At 37.8% G+C, this 21,136-nt stretch overlaps 1 long non-coding RNA gene across 3 annotated transcripts in view; it reads left to right on the top strand.

The window, feature by feature from the left end:
- The window catches only part of LOC140916868 (uncharacterized), a 312,726-nt gene that overhangs the window by 94,990 nt on the left and 196,600 nt on the right, over positions 1-21,136 (top strand). For 2 of the 3 annotated variants that reach the window (XR_012160673.1, XR_012160674.1), the window contains exon 2: positions 11,836-11,978. The exons of the other annotated variant lie outside the window; for it this stretch is intronic. This is a non-coding gene — a long non-coding RNA (uncharacterized lncRNA). The remainder of the gene's footprint in view (positions 1-11,835; positions 11,979-21,136) is intronic. 3 annotated transcript variants of the gene reach the window in all.

Below are 21,136 nucleotides of genomic sequence, written 5' to 3'. Positions count from 1 at the left end.
TAGCAAGAGAATTATTAAGATCGTGACAGAATTTTCTGTTTTACAGGGACTATACTCAGTGTCTCACCTTTATTCAGAACCCTCTTTTGTAATTATGCCATGGGAAATTTGAACCCAATTTCAGCCAATGATTAATATGTGTGGAATGATGATGATCTCCCATGTTTGTTGTTTTTTAGGAAATATGGGGAAAATGGAAAAGCCTGATTTCCTTCCCTCCCTGCATAATGCACATTTGCTATCCCATACTCCTACCTAAGCAGTAACGTTGGGACATTAGAAATAATCAGCCACTCATCATTCCCTCCCTCTTGTTCATTTGTATACTTGCGGAGGGTCACTGTTTCCCTAGTTGTTATGGCAACAACTGCCTTTGATAACTGATGTCTCAGACTCCCATAACATTATTATGTTAATTATTAACATAATATACATAATATACATAACATAATATATAATTATGAAATATACATAATTATTATATAACATTATTCCAAAGAAGGATCCTAGGAGGAGATGTAATGAGCTCCTTTTGGGTCTCTACAGGGTAGGTTACACTGTTTCTTTTGAAAGGGCAATTGTTCATTTTATTTTTTTTTTATTTAGAAATACAAGTTTACATGACGATAAGATACAAAATTCCAATTCCTTTTCCTGTATATTTTTACCTGTTTCTTACAAAGTGGAGGCTATGGCTTTCTGAATATTTACCTCTTTAAAAATGGGAAATGTATATCACTGAGCCCTTACTCAGATTCCTGTCACACAACTTTTATATATATATTCAATGGCACTCGAACTTAGTCCTTACTGATGTCTCTTCATAATAAATTTTGTAATATTGGTAATGTACATAGGACTACACTAAACATACTTATCATAGCATCTGCAACTACTATTCATACAGCTTTTGTAATTATCCTTGCTAATTACAGTTGGGATGTAGAATTGGGTACTGTATGCTACATTAAAGCTAGAGAAATTAAAACAGAGCCATTTTATGGAACTATTACGTTTTTGGGGGGGCTGCAGCTCTTAAGGAAGCATTAGCTAATTAAAAACACTAGCATAGTTCCTGAATAAACCACTAAAGTTAAAGGTTACTTTCATACTTGAGTGGTATATGTCAAAACACTTTTTCCTGGTTTGTAGGCCTTGTGGCATATATAATTTAGAAACCGTGTGCACAGTGGAAAAATTCTGTATATAATGGTGACACAAACACATTGGGTAAGGGATCTTGAAAGGAGATTTGCGGTGTTGTCAATTCTCAGGTTCACTTTCTTTAAGAATATTTTTTCAAGTCTCTATCTGACTTTTTAGATCAGTCCTTATCTGTGGGCTGTATTAGTTTTTTTTTTTTTTTCCTGCTTTTTGTGTTTGTAAACTGAGCCTGTTGGAGTGTGAAATCTATCAACAGAGAGAATTTTTAATATTTCACTATATTATATATTTCAGTCTCCAACCATGGTATTGTTTTCAGATTAGGGAGGTTTCTCTAAAACGGTTTCATTTTTTACCTAAATGTACAAATATCTTTAGTATCTTACCTTGCTCCAAGCTGATCAATTGTGATAGAAAATAAATAGACCTAACAGACCCAAAGAAAGGCAATCTTAGATTAAAAATATTTAGGCTTGAAAATATTAGATTTTTATTGTCAAATGTCAATAAACATTGAGTTTGTGACACACACACACAAACTGATGTAAAGTATTTCTGTCGATGATAATCAAAATGTACCGGTAGACAAAATGAAAAAAAAAAGTTAGATTTAAGGATATTTATTTTGTATATTTTGACATATGATCCTTGAAAGATTTATGAATTTGCTTCTGAATAAGCAATGCAAGTGAACTCTTCAACGGTTTGTGGAAACCTCACTGAAATGTTGCTCATGTATGTTTGTGACCTCTGTAAAATGAACATTGATCAATGCTGATGTATCTAAAGAAGTTCCATAACTTTATTGTTCATATGGTGTAAAATCTGTTGGCAGGATCAGGACACCAGCATTCATCCCTAGCATCAATACCAGTTACTTCTACTCTTGCCTTTGAACTTTACTTTGCAATGAATTTCCTAGCTGGACATAATGGATGCAGGGGGAGACTGAGAGTTAGGTGCCTAACTGATATTTGTACTTTTGAAAATCTTTCCTACTGTTTGGAGTAAGTATGGATTGTTATGAGAGAGGAAGGAAAGATCTTGCCATTGGCATGAAAGGGTGAAAGCTTGCGGGGGGAAGTATTGCAGGTAAAACAGATCAAGTAAGATGTATCTAGAGAATCATTAGTATGAAGAGAGATTTAAAATAGAGGACTTGTGTTGTATTTAAAGAGAGAATATCATATCTTTTTGATGGATATGCCCATAAAAATGTTTATTAGACAAAGCCCATTAAGTTTTGGTATCTCAGAATTTTGGGCTGGCTTCAGCCCAGTTGTATAGCATGGTTGTTTTGCTTAACCACTCTTAATGCTTTCTAATGCCCCCATAGCATACAATTAAAATTGACTTCACTGACATCAAGAACAGGCCTTAAAACTGCAGAAACCTCCATTTTATCTTTCAGAGTAACAGCCGTGTTAGTCTGTATTCGCAAAAAGAAAAGGAGTACTTGTGGCACCTTAGAGACTAACCAATTTATTTGAGCATGAGCTTTCGTGAGCTACAGCTCACTTCATCGGATGCATGCCGTGGAAACTGCAGCAGACTTTATTTATACACAGAGAATATGAAAAAATACCTCCTCCCACCCCACTGTCCTGCTGGTAATAGCTTATCTAAAGTGATCATCAGGTGGGCCATTTCCAGCACAAATCCAGGTTTTCTCACCCTTCGCCGCCCCCCCCCCCCCCACACACACAAATTCACTCTCCTGCTGGTGATAGCCCATCCAAAGTGACAACTCTTTACACAATGTGTATGATAATAAAGTTGGGCCATTTCCTGCACAAATCCAGGTTCTCTCACCCCCTTTCCCCCCTCCCAAAAACCACACACACAAACTCACTATCCTGCTGGTAATAGCTCATCCAAAGTGACCATTCTCCCTACAATGTGCATAATTAAGGTGGGCCATTTCCAGCACAAAGCCAGGTTTTCTCACACACACCCCCCACCCCCATACACACACAAACTCACTCTCCTGCTGGTAATAGCTCATCCAAACTGACCACTCTCCAAGTTTAAATCCAAGTTAAATCAGAACATCTGGGGGGGGGGGTAGGAAAAAACAAGAGGAAATAGGCTACCTTGCATAATGACTTAGCCACTCCCAGTCTCTATTTAAGCCTAAATTAATAGTATCCAATTTGCAAATGAATTCCAATTCAGCACTTTCTCGCTGGAGTCTGGATTTGAAGTTTTTTTGTTTTAAGATAGCGACCTTCATGTCTGTGATTGCGTGACCAGAGAGATTGAAGTGTTCTCCGACTGGTTTATGAATGTTATAATTCTTGACATCTGATTTGTGTCCATTTATTCTTTTACGTAGAGACTGTCCAGTTTGACCAATGTACATGGCAGAGGGGCATTGCTGGCACATGATGGCATATATCACATTGGTGGATGTGCAGGTATACGAGCCTCTGATAGTGTGGCTGATGTTATTAGGCCCTGTGATGGTGTCCCCTGAATAGATATGTGGGCACAATTGGCAACGGGCTTTGTTGCAAGGATAAGTTCCTGGGTTAGTGGTTCTGTTGTGTGGTATGTGGTTGTTGGTGAGTATTTGCTTCAGGTTGCGGGGCTGTCTGTAGGCAAGGACTGGCCTGTCTCCCAAGATTTGTGAGAGTGTTGGGTCATCCTTTAGGATAGGTTGTAGATCCTTAATAATGTGTTGGAGGGGTTTTAGTTGGGGGCTGAAGGTGACGGCTAGTGGTGTTCTGTTATTTTCTTTGAAAGTCTCTTATGAATGTTTCCAGGTCCAAATGTATACATCTCTTAATTCAGCATAAAATTTTCTACACTACACTTCTGACCAGTCAAAAAATTATACAAGTTCCGGGCCTGGTATTTTTTATAGCCCTAGGACTGCATAAAAACCCAAGAACATATCCAGGGAAGCAGATAGGAGTTGTTCTCACAAAACCCTCAGGTTTTAGTACTGTCTGCCTTGTGTAAATGCTAAGTAGTATTCTAATTGCTATTATCACCAGGGATTAGATACTACTGGAAGGACAACCTTGGCTGTGGGTGTTCTGTAGGCATTTTCTTTTATTTCCTTAGGGCTCTGGCCTTATATGCTTTTTAGAATTATTATTATTGGGAAACACATTTCAAGACTATATCTGCTTTTTACTTTTGTCTAAAATGTAAGTCACAACTGCAAATCTTTCAAGTGTTCTAACAATTCAGTTTGTGTGCTTCTTACCATATAGATCTGTGCATAGAAACCATAACATACCATGCTGACCATATTTGTCTCCTTGTTTCTTTGTACTCCCCCATCCATCTGTATCCATCTGTTGTCTCTTGTTTTAGATTATAAACTTTTTGGGACAAGGACTGTCTTTTTGTTCCTGATCCATGATAGGAGATTCTAGGTGCAACTGTTCTACTACTAAATAATAATAATAATAATAATAATAATTAATAATTATCCTGGGGAGAAAAATCTCACTGTGAACTTGTGGTACCATTCAAATCAATGGGAATTTTGCCATTGGCTTCAGCAGGACCAGGGTTTCCCTCAACATTCCTGGGTAGCTTTCAGAACTCTGCCTATGAATGTTAGACATTTTCTTGAAGCGTATGGATTTTGTTGTTTTGCTAAGCACAGTCTATATTTGTAGTACTGTACAAAACACAATGATAAAGAACATGCCTGTCCTAAAGTCTAAAAGGGCAGACATAAGGAACACAGATGGTCTAAGAAACATAGCATAGGGAGTCACTTGTTTTTATTTTAAATGAAATAATCTTTAATTTCCCAATGAAACTAGGTCATATTTTCATAGACCAGATGATATTGCAGTTTTTATTCCAGATTTGAGCTGGGAAAGTAATATTGTACCTGTAATACCTTTACTAGTTTATTTAGCAGATATGTTCAGGGATCTGAATTGGGGTATAACATCACCCCTACAATAACCATTAAATAAACCAAAGTGTGGGCTTATCCTGCAAATCTTTACTCATACATGTATTTCTTACTCCCATGAGTAAAGCTTTGCAAGATTGTGCCATATAGCATTAACAAGAATAATTAATTTATCTGTTATTTTAATTACCCAGCCTCATACAAAATCATTCCATATCATTCCAGTTCTAATTTCCCAGGAGGTAGTACACTATGCTACAGCACTATAGTTATTTTTGTGTTCCTTCTGAAGCCGATTCTGAATAGAAAGTGTGCTACTCTTGACCTGGTTCCTGCCTGTTGAGATGTCCCTTTAGATCCGTATAGGCAAAGAATCTATATACGGTATGAGACAGAGGATGCTATGAATCTTTTTCTTTCTCTTTCTGTATAAGTGGTCTTAGCTCTGAAGATTTTAATACATTTTTTTCTAGTCAGAACTTCCAAAAGCTTAGAGTCTTACAGATGTATTTCTTTCCAAAAAAGTATTGTTTCTGCACAAACTGGGAAAGATGAAATCATTTATTTCAGTGAATGGGCTGTGAAGGCTGAAGTACAGATAACTATTATGAAGGATTACAGGACCCCAGACTGAAGAACTCCCAAGAAAGAAATTGTTGTAGCCACCTACAGGAGGAAAAGGGGAAATGAACCGAATGTGTACTATATTTGCATATACAAAGTAGATACTGTGTTTTAAAAGTTGTTGTTCATAATTTGCAGACAGGTTATTTTATTTAATTAACTGCAGAATTTGTGAAGCATTTGTTATTGTTAAAGCTATTCTCCTGAACTGCAAGAAGATGAAGATGTTCAGGTGAAAAGCAATTTAAGAGATTTTGCCATAAATTATTGTATTAATTATTATTATGGATTATTTGCATTACAATAGTGTCTAGGAGCCTAGTCATGAAACAGGACCCCATTGTGCCAGGCACTGTAGAAACACGAAACACAAAGACAGTCCCTGTCCCGATGAGCTTACACTCTAACAGGATCTAATTTAACTTGCCAAATAGCCACCACTGTGATAAAGGAATTAAGTCAGATGCTCTACAGTGTTTCCATAGATAACCAGAAATCCTAAAAAGGCCATGTATGAATCCCTGATATAACTGCAGATCAGCTTGACCAGATGATTTCAGGATGATTAACAGAAATCCTATATTTGGAGAAATGACCATGAATTTTAAAATAGTTCAATACTGACTCAAGTAATGTCATCTCAGAAACCTAATAAACTGTAAAAATTTCTATTTGAAGTCTAATATTTCCATATTGCTTCCTTAAGGAGGTTGATTGAATTGGTGATTAACTGAACAAGCCCTGTCTTGATGAGCAAAAAGAGTGTGTATTTTCAATTATTTAAACTCAGTCAGGTTAGTTGAACACTATTGGAAAACCCTAGTAAGATGCAGGTTGGTATGCTTAAAGCTGTGTTAGCTGGCCATGTGCTAGTCTGGAGGGGAAGTCGAGAAGAGATTCCAGATATTTGTGCTCGGTGTTAGAGGTTAGAAGGCCACTGTTGCTAAATTAACATCATCGATTATTATGTTCCCAGCAATTGGGAAGGAGAGAGGATGAGGAGATCAGTTGGATGGCTACTCTGATGCCTGAAGAATTGTGCCCACTAGCTTGAGCAGAGCTAATGCTTGTCTGCATACTGGGGCTGGGAAGCATGCTCTATACTCCAGTGGCTAGCCTGTGCCGTCACTCTTGCCAGAGTGGCCACACATCTATTTTTACTCTCTAGTTCAAGCAGAGCTAGCCCGTGTCTGTCCATTCAGGTTGGGAGGTACACTAATAGTTGTGTAAACATACCCTCAGAGATTTCTGCTATATCTAAACTAGGAGGTGCCTTTGGTACCTGTGTAGTAATAGCAAATTCTGACATTTTCATGTCTTCTTCTGTACCTACATCACAGGCATAATGTGGGAATTAAATAGCTAATATTTGTAAAATACTCTGAGGATGGAAAAGTGTTTAAGTATTTATTATCAAATAGAATAAAGATATTGAATTTCAATGGAACAAATTTTAGAAAAACTGACAATATGTAGGGGAATAGAATAGGAGTAGAAAGGAGATAGAGAAGGGCAACAAAAAGTTTTTGTAAAAGATAAGTTAATGAATATCCAATGTTTATGTGCCATCTAGGAGTCAAAGCAATATCAAGAGGTAATAATGGGGGGGAGGGATAGTTCAGTGGTTTGAGCATTGGCCTGCTAAACCCAGGGTTGTGAATTCAATCCTTGAGGGGGCCATTTAGGGATCTGGGGCAAAAATAAGGGATGGTACTTGGTCCTGCTGTGAAGGCAGGGGACTGGACTCAACAACCTTTCAAGGTCGCTTCCAGTTCTATGAGATAGGTATATCTCCATATTATTATTATAAGAGGTAATAATGTGCAAAATGTACTTTAAGCGAGAGAGTCAAGTGAGGGATAAATAATATTTTTGGCTTGTCAGTTATTTTATTTTTCTCTATTTTCTCTTTGTTTTTTAAGCAAATGTTGAGTTTGTGTCAATTTTAATCCAGACTCATCACCCAGGTACACAAGAGGAATGGAAATCTGGAATGAGGAGGAAAGAAATAGTTTAGCAGATGGTAAGAAACAAAAAGCTACAGCACAGAACCAAAGGCAGACTGTAAAAACGGGTAATATTTCAAGTACGTAACCAAGTAGTCAGTGAGGGAAGCAGTAGGACCTCCTAAAAATGGCAAGTGACATTTATAGACAGAAAGGTAGGCATTGCTTAAGAAAATAAAATAAAAATGAATTCTTTATCTGTGTTTAAAAGGAAGATGAGCAACAAAGACTAGAATTTGACCTAAATTTTCCAGTGGGAATAAAACTAAAAGTGATAAAAAAAACCCAAAAAAACCCGAAGATCTTGTTAGGAAAGGGGATCTAAAAATTGTCCAAAAACTATTAAAATGTCCTGGTTCAGATTTTGAAAAAAGTGGTCAAAGAGGTAGGTAAGTCTTAAATACATTTAATTGGTCAGAGAGAAGGTTATATAATACCTACTCGATCTGGAGAAGATTCAGAAAAACTCTAAACCCTGAATGATTGATATAAGTTGCGAAGATATCAGAAATTCTTAAAAAGCACAGAAAGCAGAGAACATCTTCAAAATTATGATTAAACTAACCACATCCAGGAATGCATTTACAGCAGGTCATCCCTAATGAAACAAACATTTTTTTTAAAGTAAGCAACAGAAAATTGACACATGGTAAGTTTTTGATATACTTCGTCTTCATTAAATTAGCACAGTAATACACAGTATCTAAATGGCCCCTAAATATGGAAAGAGATAAACTACTTCAGCAGATGAAGAACTGGGTTTTGTAGGAAAGACAAAATAAGTGGAAGCAGATCATACTGAAAGGAAGTGGGGATGTAACAATGTTCCGAATCAGAACCAATTGCCTTCACTTTATGTTCTATATCAATGACCTCAGAAAGGTGCATGTATTTGGGAGAGAAAATTTACTGCTGATTAACTGCTGGGATGCTTGACATTGGACTATGAGTGCAAAGGAGGAAGCAGATGAGGGGTGGGGTGAGATGGAATTGAGAATTTGTTGGGTCTGCTAGGAGACAAGCAAATAAGTGACTTATGCAATTAACAGTAGAGAAATATGAGGTGAAAATAGAGAAAGGAAATAAACAGTAATCTCAGCACTCATATGCTATAAAATATTCCAGCAGGAGAAACATCTGGGACTCTGGAGGATAGAATGAAAATAAAACCTTTGGCATAATGCTCAATGGCATTAAAAATGATTCTAAGTACAAATACAGAAAGTGGATATTACTTAGAGGGATTTATTTTTAGTACTATGCAAAGGGGTATCAATTTAGCAACAGTCAGACTGTATTTTAAATTGTGTGCAATTCATCTCACCTTATTACAGCAAGATTTTATAGCTATACATACAGGTGGTACAGCAAAGGACTGCAGAAGGCAATAGTCTTATGCAAGCACTCAGGATTTTATTTCTTTCAAAGGCAAAAACTATGTTATAATATGATTATGTTGTTATAAGTGATTGAAACAAAGATTCTAAATATGTTCTGGAGAAACTTGGGCTAAATCCTGCTCTTGGCTCAAAGGTGCAATAAGAGATTCATTTTTGCAAACGGGAGCTGAACATGGACTCAGATTTTATTTGTTTGTTTTTCAAGGGGTAATGAGGAAGATTCAAGGAATAGTCAGAAAGCGGGAGAGCAGACTTTTATATGCAATTTGTATTATGTATAAAGGTGTTGGAATGGATGAACTTTTGCTGTTTTTCATCCTAAAATTTCTTATGATATAAAATGCAGATCTGTGTGTGTTCTTCTGAGTATTTGGGAAGGATTCTAGAGATGAATCAGTGGCGTATAGAGGATTCTGAGGTGGCTATATTTTGATACTACAAGAGTCTGTGCATAAAGGGCTTATAGGAAGGGCCACATTCCACCATTGGATGTACAGATGGGGGATCTCAATGAAATCCCACTGGGATCACTGTGCATGCATCAAAAACTGGAAATTAGCCTTTGTGGAAAATATGATGAATTGTTAAGCTACAAAAGAGCCAGATAAGAAAAGAAAATAATTGGAACTTCTTTAAAAACAGAATGGAACTATTGTAATACCAAGGACTAATTTTAATTTTTTCAGGCAACTGTAATGTGATGCATTTGTTAGCAAAGGGATTAAAAGAAGTTCCATCTATGTTATTCTAATGTTTAATTAATAAATTAGGGGGATTGACATTTGAATAATTATAAAGAAATTGGGATGAGGAAATAAGGAGGGGTCTGTTAAGAAGGAGAGTGTTCTTTCTGAGTTAAAGTAATTTTGACATTAAACTCAAAGGCCACACTGATCATTCAGTGTAGAATATAAAACCAATTTTCTATGTAGAGCATGAAATAATCACATTGGTTCATTCATCAAAAGTGTGATCTGGCTGATCAAAATTGAGTGATAACAGGGTTTGTCTATTTTCTTCATTTCCAGCTCTCTGGATTCTTATAGGCTAGTGCAACATTTCTGGGTGCTGGAAGGGGGTTTAAAACTAATAATCTGTTTCGCATGAGTCTCCTAAGTCCCAATATAATATGTTTGAGCCAATGGTAGGGAAGGGAAGAAGGGCCATGTAGTGATACTGATTTAGTACATTGATTTTAGGACTTTGACATATGAAAACTGGACTTTCAAAATTATTGAAGATTTGAGTGAACTGAAAATCTCAGTCTGCACTTCTGTGAGACTGATCAGAACCAGTAATGTGAAAAATTAATGTATATCAGCAAGAAACAGAGTTTAAAATGAAATGTTTATAGTAAAATTAGCTACATGACTTCTTTAAGGTTTAACTCTGAAGCACTGCAATTCTGAGAGAGTCAAATCAAATATTTCATTTAGGCTATATATCAAAGTTTTAGTGGATTGAGGAAAGTTGTACATGTACATGGATTGGTTTGGTGCAGTCCCACAAATCATATTTTGTGGGATGCAGTGGACCGTAAAATTGGAAAATAGGTACTATTACTGCATTCAATGAATGCAAACCTATATGAGGAGACTTAATGTTCCTGTCTGGAGTGTGGAGCATTTAAGAGGATAGATTTTTAATAGCACTTATTATACTTTTATATAATTTCTGCCGCATCCAAAAAAAAAACTTCTGTCAAATGCAATACAAATAGCTTTGTTGTTTAGAGAAGCCAATAAATGGAATGTGTAGAATTTTTGAAAGATAGGAAAAATTCCTTCAAAAATGCCTGGGAGCAAGAAAATCAAAGAAACTGTAGTTACTACAAAATGAGAACAAAGGAAAGACCCATTTGAGATTACAGGCTAGTCAACATAATGTATACCAAGTGCACTTGTACACTCATTTGAAGTAGGTTGTAGGCTGGCCTATTTGTCACAGCTTAAAAAAGTAAAATCAATTGTAAGAAATATCATAATTATATGTATTTAGCTTTATCATGGAGAAGGCTGTAAAATCTCATGAAAATGAGAGAAATATTTGTATTTAAACAATCCGAATAACAAAAAATATTTAAATGTTTCCCCACACTCTGTTCTCAACTAATGGCTCTGATACATACAAGTGAATAATGTACATCTCTAAACTGTCCCCCTCCTGCACTGGCTTATTTACTGAGCAGCATACTTTCCATGTGGATACTAGGTATTACTTTTTAGTGACACTATTGGTCTCTCTAAGGGGTAATAAAGTGTCAGCAAAGGAAGAGTTAGATGTGGCTTTGGAGTTTAGGGATCTGCAATGTGAATGGAGAGATCTAACACCCTGACTCTCAGACAGTCAACAAACCAGTTGTAGGATGGTGAGGTAAGTCATAGTACTACAAGAGTGTGGGGAGGCTGAGATGTACCCAGTCAAAGCAATACAGACTTGCCTAGTCTGGAGGCTGCTGGTGCTAGGGCACTCTTCCTCTCCCCCCCCCCCCCCCCCACCCAGGGAAGAGAGTTACTTCAGAAAATGAAATTTCAGTTCATGGTAATCTCAGTGAGTGCCTATTCTTGAAGTTCCCCTGGTGAACTGGGATCCTATTTGTTCCAGACTGGAGTGGTTATATCCATGTCACATCTTGGAGTAGGAGCTCAGTGGGTTATTCCCATCAATGGTGCCACCCAAATGAATAAAAGAGGCCTCTGTTGGGGAGGACAGTTCAGTGGCTATGTCCTAAATTCTTCCTGTTTATCTCTTTTTTCAGGCTCAAATGAATGGGTCAAAGGAGTTGGAGTGGCTGGAGTCAGGTCCTTTTCCCGGGGGTAATTGTAACCTGGTTTGAGAAGCTGCATACACAGAGCCTTTGTGAATAGACAAGGCCATGCGAGAGGGGTAAATCTAAACTATGTGAGTGGAAAAGGTGGCTGACTGCTTATCATGAAATTACATATCCACTGCTAGAGTTATTCCAGGAAGAGGCAGCAGACTCTCCAACTAACGAGTGGATCTGACTGTGGATACTATTAAAGAAGGGATGAGTAACAATCTGGGAATCCCGTACTGGCGTGGGGAAGTCAACCAAGTAAATTGCTGGTGCCTCCTAGTGGCAGGTGCCCAGTGAAGGTACTCATTTAATAGAGGCACTGGTTCCCTGATAAACCAGAATTGGAAGCAGATTAGGAGAAGACATTTCCTAAAGATTGGGGAATGGGTTGGGACTCCTAATGGCTGGTACAGTTAGGAGACAACTCCCTCTCCCCTACCCCCTTAATGGTCAAATGAGGGAGGGTAGTGGGGTCCCAGGATTGGTGCTGGGACCTGGTTAGCAGGGTTGGGGGGCTAGCAGTAGTTTTGCTCCAGGTGTTAAAGAGTATAAAGGAAGGATGAACCGCTCTGGATGAGTTATTACTGGATAGTTCCCAGATGTGTTAGTAATAAAGCTGAGGCCTAGTTAAACCATATTCCTGTTGTCTTGTCTTCCTACTCTGTCAAACCCATCAAAGGCTTGCCCCAAACACAACAGGGAGTACGTAGTAATGCTAACTCTAACATCTTAAGCTACCATAGAAAGCAGTAAGACAGCCACATGACTTGGGGATATGGGATCATGTCACATACAGTGCCTGCTTCCTGACCCTCTATTCTGGCTGGCTATTTCTGTTTTTCTGCACACACTGTGGAAGGCACAAAGCTGGTGTGGAAGAGCTAGCAGCTATGCTGTGTGAGAAGTAAACCACATGTCTGCCTTTCCTGTCTGTGCTGTCCCCAGGGCTTGATTTGTATGCAGTTACTATTCATTTGCTCCCCTCAATGCTGTGCGTGGGAGTAGAGTTCTCCTGTGTCAATATACGGCAATCTTGATTGCTAAAGATATCAAACTTTATTAAGATATCCCCCCTTTATAAATTAAAAACTTTTTTTTTACATTTAACACTATTATAAATGCTGGAGGAGGGGCAGGGTTTGGGGTAGAGGCTGACCGCTCGCAACACCCCCATGTTATAACCTTGCGACCCCGAGGGGTCACGACCCTCAGTTTGAGAACCTCTGATCTAAGGTGCTGGTCAGCTGAGGGTGAGCACCTCTCAAGATCCAGTCCATAGCTGGACTAAAGTCCATAGCAGGGATACACAGATTGATATATTCTTTAGTGCAACAAGACCCTATCACCATCTATTGTTTATATCATATAGAAGCATGTTTGATCCCAAGTGACATATGTGTATGAATTGCAACATTATTGTAATGGCATTATTTTTGGCTTATTAATTTTTTTATACTATAGGTAAGGACAATTTATCTTATTCAACTTTTCTTTGATTTTAAAGAGACATTGTCAGCTGAATTTGGCCTCAAGTGTACATTTTTGTAAAAACAACCTTTTACAAACTCTCAGACCTTTGACATGTTTTCATGCACTAAAAGACAATCCAACAGAAAGTTGGTTTTAAGAATTTTGCTATCTAAACATTGTACCTTATATAACCTAAATGTGGAACTGGCTTAAATGATCTTTATGTCCAAGCTTGAGAGATAGCGTGCTCAAAGTGGGGGCATCACAAGGGTTCACAGACCTAGCAAAATAAATAAAAAAACAAATAAATAAAAATCAAGCCATGTTGCAGAGGGCAGCACTTAAGAACTGCCTTACCAAAGTTATTGCTCCCAGATTAATATTAGTTCCCACCACAACCACTTATTTCAGGCCATAAAGAGTCAAAAGGCAGCTGGATTTTAAAAATTCTTTCAGCTTAAATATTTTAGTGTTGCTGGTGACATGTTTGTTTAAAATGCACTAAACTTACAATGTCCCAATAAAAATGGATTAATAGGACTGATCATAAACAGTTTACAAAAGTGTATACATCTTTGCATTTCAGCAAACACACACTAACATTTTATAACTCTTAATTTCTCTCTTTTGAATACTGGTTCTATAACATTTATTAAAAATTATTTTGCGGTGTCATGTGACTGTTGTGTACCATGCTTTGGTGTCACCTGACCTATTTTTGCATTCTGAAACCCTGAAAACAGTGTGATGTACATGACCTATTTTATTTCCGCACAAACCAAACAAGATTACTAGTCTCTTACAGTTTTACAATATGTTATGTACAAAACTTAGTAAAATGGAAGGAGGTCACTTTTTTGATACAGTACAGAGTTTGCTGTTTGATTCCTACTTAGGGTATAAAAGTCCATGCTTATATTATTTCATGTGTAAGAGAGTGGATACTCCTTTTTAAGGGAAAACTTCTGTTTAGATGATTAAATGATATATCTCTGAGATCTGAATGCTAAAATAAGTTCTCACAGTTCGCTGGAGCAATGACCTGGAAAAGGGGAAAAGAAGATATTTTAATAAAGAAACAGTGGTTAAATGCTACATGGCTAATAACCCCTGTTATCTCTAATTAGTTTCTAAGAGTTCGCATGGATTTCTGACACAATAATGGTATACTGCATGAGTGGAATGCATCAATAACAGGTGAGTGAGTATGATTTATTTCTGCAGCTTCCCCTTGTGGAATAATCAAACACACTGAATGGCAGATGTATAGAAAATATGAGTAAATCATGGAAGTCTGTACATTGTTGAGATTGTAAAAGCTCCACTTTAAATTATATTTAGACATTTTCCATTAGCATTTTCTCCATATAATTGTATGTCTGCACCCATCTGGAACTAATTTGAAAATCAGAGGTTAATGGTCACAAAAGATGACTTGTACCAATTACATGGAATATTTATAAGTTCAGTCTCAATGCCAGTTCCCACTTTAAATGTTGTTTTCACTTGTCTGGCAGTGACTCCAATAATTGTTTTAACTGTTACATTGTTAACATATAATTAACATAGAATCCAGCTACAGTAATGGCATTTTTGAAAATTGCTGTTTGACAGAGAATCCCTATTCACTATAATAGTATATTCCTTTAAAACACTAAGAAAATATAGATTGTTTCAGAAACAATAACAAAAGTTATTATAAGACCTCTGTATGGGGATTTATCACCCCTTTGAAGTTCCTATAGTGAGACTTCCTGACATCATTAAATTATATAGTGTGACAGGGTCAGGCCAGATGGCTATAGGAGAGTAATAGAAGGCAGATATATTAGCCCCAGGTTAAGTAGGTCCCTTTTCCCTGGGTTAGGTAATAGGGAAGGTTCCAGAACAATCAGGAACCTTCTGGAGACAATTAAGACAGACAGGCTGATTAGAACACCTGCAGCCAATCAAGAAGCTGCTAGAATCAATTAAGGCAGGCTAATCAGGGCACCTGGGTTTAAAAAGGAGCTCACTTCAATTTGTGGTGTGCGTGTAAGGAGCTGGGAGCAAGAGGTGCTAGAAACTGAGAGTGAGAACGCATACTGTTGGAGGACTGAGGTGTACAAGTGTTATCAGACATCAGGAGGAAGGTCCTATGGTGAGGATAAAGAAGGTGTTGGGAGGAGGCCATGGGGAAGTAGCCCAGGGAGGAGGAGTTGTTGCACAGCTGTTCCAGGAGCATTCTAAACAGCTGCATTCCACAGGGCCCTGGGCTGGAACCCGGAGTATAGGGCTGGCCTGGGTTCCCCCCAAACCTCCCAACTCCTGGTCAGACACAGGAGGAGTTGACCTGGACTGTGGGCTCATGAAAAAGGCCAAACTGAGGGCTGCTGAGAAGCTCCAAGGTGAGCAAATCCGCCAATAAGCACAAGACCCACCAAGGTAGAGGAGGAAGTTTGTCACAATAGTGTCTGTATTTGTATATATGCAACATTGTTGTGTTGTTTGTTTGTTTTTTTAAAAGGCAGACCATTCTCATTCCATTAAAAGAAGTTTTCTCCAAAGTGAGCTCTCTCAGGCTGCAAATTAATTGTGTGCAAGGGTTAACTTAAAAGTTAAAGTCACAGTGACCACAGGTTGTTTCTTTTTTACAGGAATTGTATGACTGTCTTGAGTGTTTGTTTGAAGTCTCACTGATGGAAAGTGCTTTTTGTTTGTTGTTTAATTTTTTGGTTTAAAAGATGTTTGTTTAGAGAAAATATTCTGGAGAGATCCCCTTGATCAAAGCATGGGTGATTGTCTTTCCATTGGCCCTGATCAAAGTATGTGCTCTATGTGTCTACATCTCAACAAATAGAGTGTCTCAGGAAGATATTGGCCCACATGAGAGGATGTCATAAAGGCTTTCACTAACCTTTCATTTCAGTTACCCTTCCACATATATAATCCAGTTATAAATTCCCTCAAAGTAGCAACCAGAACTTTTGCTCTCACCTATGTGAGTGTAGGTGGGTAAACCAAAAGGATATGTGAATGGCATTCACATGCTTTGTTTTGCCCAGGTGTTGAAAGCATCATTGGTGTGATGCTCTTAGGGGAGAACTGATTAATGGAGATCATTCCAAGGTAAGGTTCTCAAATTTGGTTTTCTGCTTAGCAACATATTGTACTGTATGTTGGGCCAATGGGAAGTAAGAAGACTAAATCCTAGATAGAATTAAAGGTGTGTCATTAGAGGTTAGGGATAATGCACAAGACATAATTTGTCAGATTTAGCCTCTTTCTGTGCATGTGGAATATCTACAAGCAGATTTGGGTTTCCTGGATATTATTAATTATTCAAATGTAATAAATGAATATCTTTTTAACATTGTTTTACACTGAGCATTAACTGTGAATATTCAAAATTTGAGCTGTGGCACTGTGATGTGATTGGCCAGAAAGGTCATGTAGTATTAAGCGTATCATCAAATTAAATAGAAAATCATATTCCTGGCTGTAGAATTATATAGGAAGGTTAACAATATATAAAAAAGAATATCAGTGTCTACCGCATCTTATACAGTTTTAGAATTGTATCCACAGAAAATCTACTGAATTTCTATTTAACCCTTATTAAATTCTATAGAACTTTCCCATAAGGGCTGTCATTTCCATCTAAGAAAACCCACAGAAACAAAACACACAAAACAGAAGAAAACCACCAAAAACCCTCCAGCACATCTACATCATCTACTACAGAACTATTGAATTAATAATACAATATTGAAGAATGCTGTAATATCAACAATCATTTATAAATGAGCACAATAGGACAAATTTCACCCTCATGCATCTCTCTTAACTATTATTTTATAGTTGATTATATTCTAATAAACTACCACATTTAGGCCCCAATCCAGAAAACAAATACATGCTTAAATTTACCCACATCAATGGTCTCATTGAAATTAATGGAATCATACATGTTAATAAAGTTAAGCACCTACTTAAATGTTTGCAGAATCTGGCCTTATCTTTACTCTTCCTTTCTTAAGGGGAAAGGTTGCACTCACTGAAGTCTTCAACTTTCATGAGTCCTCTTTCCTTATTCCCTACTAAGCTTTAAATTTGTATCTTTCAACTTTACCCTAGTGGGGACAAGTTACTTAAAGTATTTTTCAAGGTTAAATGATTTAATAAGGGGACTTCTCTGGACCTCTCAAATCTATGAAGCCCAGGGCTCTAATATTATTGCTCAGCAGGGGTTCAAGAATGGTTTGGATTTTACTTTAATTTACATTTGCCTAGCTTCTAAAATGTAGATGACAAAGAATGTCAGCAATATGATAGATAGTGATGTCAATGGTCAACAAAAAAAATGGATCTCTCTTTAGATAGAAGAGAATTTAAGATAAGTCTAAATAGATGGGCTAGTAGCAAAAAACTATAGTCTCTGAGTTTGGAAAAAACTTTTGTGGGCAATGGTACTCAAACCTTTCGTGTTGATTATTCTTTCAAACAGTGCAAGAATGATTTTCCATTTACCCAGCAAACATAAGGTTAATTATCTCAAAGAAAAAACACAGTATGTAACCACTATATTTCATTCTGTTAAAAAGTATATCAAGATTTATTGAACTAGAAGATATTTATCATTTTGTTTATATCAAACCTTTAGATTTGGCAATCTTACTAATGACTTGGGGAAATATGAGATGCACTTTTTTTTTTAATCCAGAGGTTGAATTGTGTTGGCTTGAGGTATTTCTAATACATTTTCTTGGCAAGTCACATTAGCATAATCTTATATACCCTTCAAGGTTCAAGGAGGAGTTCAATACATTTAAATGTAAACAGCTTCCCATTAAAATATATATCTTGGAGGAAATCTTGCAGGATCAACACTGCTGAGTAGCTCCCGAAGGATATATAAGTATGCACTTTTTTCCAGAGCACTAGACTTGTTGTATGATGGCACAGTTCCTTGCCCTTTCAAAACAGGAGCCTCAAATGGATTAATAAGGCATGGAAACCAGAAGTCTGTCATACAGAGTTGGGCTATTTTCATCACAGGCCATAGAACACAGTTAACCTCCATTATCATCAACAGCTTACAAACCACACTGGATGGTCGGAGAGAATCAGATTAAATTTGTCAAACTACAGTGAACATTGGCTTAAGTGCAATGATGGGCCTGCAACTAGTAACCTCTTGCAAGCTTGAGAATTAACTCCATTTCCTTACCATACTTTTCCTCCATCACACAGGATTTGTTAAAGCATAATACTGTAGAGATGCACATGACAGCTTGGCTACTCATATGCATTTTTTTTTAAAAGCATCAACTGGTAGATGCACAAATAGTTATGTATTTGTACACAGATGCAATATAAGAGGAAAGAGGAAAATAATCAAGGTACATAGAGTATGAGAAAGCTGGTGCTACCTCTTACAGGAGTGTTCTATATCTGTGTATTTGCAAATAACTAACTAATAGGTAAGGTGTTGCTGGTACATGATGCTCAAGAATATGTAGCATGGTTTATGAGTTTATTGGTTCTGTAGGATGAATATAATTTGTTGTACACAGCAAATGGCTTCCTCTGGCAGCTCTCAACACTGTCAACACTAACAGACATTTGTTAAGCCCATGATACTCTATGGCCTCTGTGCCATCCCACCCACCCCAGGATCCCTCATCTTGGCCCTATGACCTTTGCTCCTCTCCTAATTTTCTCATTTTTGCCCCTCCCCCACAATCATTTGCCTACTGGGCTCAGTCATTCCTCCCGAACATTTGAGGGGATGGAACTTTAGGTTTGGGCCGCTTAGGCCCACCTACACCAATATGTGCAATAGGTACTCTAATTTGTCACCTGTTTTCCAAATTCTTCCCACTGTGGGAAACCTGCATCGATGTCAGGAATCTGATTCTGAGCTACAGCACTTTCTCTGTGGGGAGTAGTGGGGTTAGCATATGCCATAACAACAAATAGGAGGAGTTCCATTGGCATAAATCAGACAGTGGTATAGTGTTCTGAGCTCCAAATAGATCCTGGGTTACTTATGAAAGGGTACCTCACCTATACTGAGGCCCAGAAAGTCTCATGCTCAGTCCCCCAACCATTTGTCAGTGTCTCCTTGCTGACCATTGCCCTGAATTTTTTACGATTATGCTTGTTCACTCAGTAAAGGGGTCACGAGAAGCTAATGGTGGGGAATCAACATGAGGCTTAACAAGGATAGATATTATGTCGAAGAGGGCAAGCATCCAAATACACAGTCCAGTGAACCTGAGGAAAATCATCTATGATTGAGAAAAGGGGCAGAACTCCTGTTCAATGGATCCTCCTCTTGTCATGTTTGCCCCAATGCTATGATCTCTAGCATCCAGAGAAACGAGCTGACTCTTCCACCAATAAGTGCCATTTTTCTGAGGATTTATTTCTGCATCTCTATCAGGTGCACAGTTGCACAGTTTCCCAGTTTGTTTCATCTTTGTCAGCTTGTATAATGTAACAGGGTAGTCTTTTGAGCAACCATGGGCAAACCCCCTAACGGCCAAGGGTTCTGGTATTGTAATCTATAGAGTGAGCACATGACTGGGAGGGGTTGTGTGACCACATGCTGAAAGCAGGTCTGATCCAAAAGAGGCAGCCTTCTCTTAAGAGATATATCAGGTTCTAGCAAGACCTTGGTTTAGGGCTCTCCACAGAGGCCCAAGGAAGAGGCCTGGAGAAGAACAGTGGTTTGGAAAAGTGCTGGGAAATGGCTGGCAAGATGGCCTGAATAGAGACAATAATTCTAAGCAGTGGCTCTCTCTGTACTTTAAAATAGCAGGACCTGTAGAAGGCTGACGGTATGAGCCCTCATGATACCACCTAGAGGATGGTGAGAACACCTCTGTGACCCAGAGATAAAGGAATTTGAAGAGCCAAGGAACTATTTAATCTGTAATACAGTTGGTTGAAGTTGGATTTATAAGATGAAGGTTGTGGCCCAGGGAGCCCTCGGACGTATTTTGCTTTGTGTTGGGAGTCATGTTACAATAGAAGAAGAGGATGTCTTAGTGTGGCTGGAGGGCCAAAGCACAAAAGATCACAAGCTACCACAAGAGCAAGGGAAAACTGAGAGTGGACATGTCTCTATGCAGGGGATTAGTAAATTCTATCTTCACATAATTTGTATATTAATTTTGTCTGTAAATCTCCTTATCTCTTAATAAAAAGGGAATAAGATGAGTTACAGGAGAACTGACTAAACAAACTAACAGCTGCATCAATGGAAATCAGTGGGGCTCTAGGTCTGTGCTACTGATCTGATTTCAAGATTGTTTCCAAAGGCCCCAGTCCTGAAAACACTTACTATGTGCCTAACTTTATGTCCTTGAATAGTGTACCATTGGAGTCAGAGATTATTCATGTGCATAAAATTCAACAAGTGGGTGCATGTTTCCAGGATTGGGACCTCAATCAAAAAAGTATTTGTTTTATATTGGTGAGATTTAATTTTAAAATCAATAGATACCTTTAAAAAATTTAATAGGATGAGACTTTGTCAGATTTATTTCACAGGAATGACTGAACTGTAAACAAGTGAATAAATGGTGCTTCTAATGGAAGTACTGATATGACCTTCAGTATCAAATTACAGAAAGCCCCCTCGCCTATGGGCATCTGACAACCTGATTTACAGATTATTAGGAAGTCACAGACAGACTGGATTCCCAAGCCCATTGTAGTTTTCTAATTTACTAGATACAATCCGATAGCTTACACCACCTATTTCCACTGTCCAAATAAGAGT

The sequence above is a fragment of the Lepidochelys kempii genome, chromosome 9 (genome assembly GCF_965140265.1).
Source record: "Lepidochelys kempii isolate rLepKem1 chromosome 9, rLepKem1.hap2, whole genome shotgun sequence".
In the NCBI taxonomy this organism is placed as follows: Eukaryota; Metazoa; Chordata; order Testudines; family Cheloniidae; genus Lepidochelys; species Lepidochelys kempii.
The sequence above is the reverse complement of the archived record's forward strand: the minus strand, read 5'-3'. Positions and strand labels throughout refer to the sequence as shown.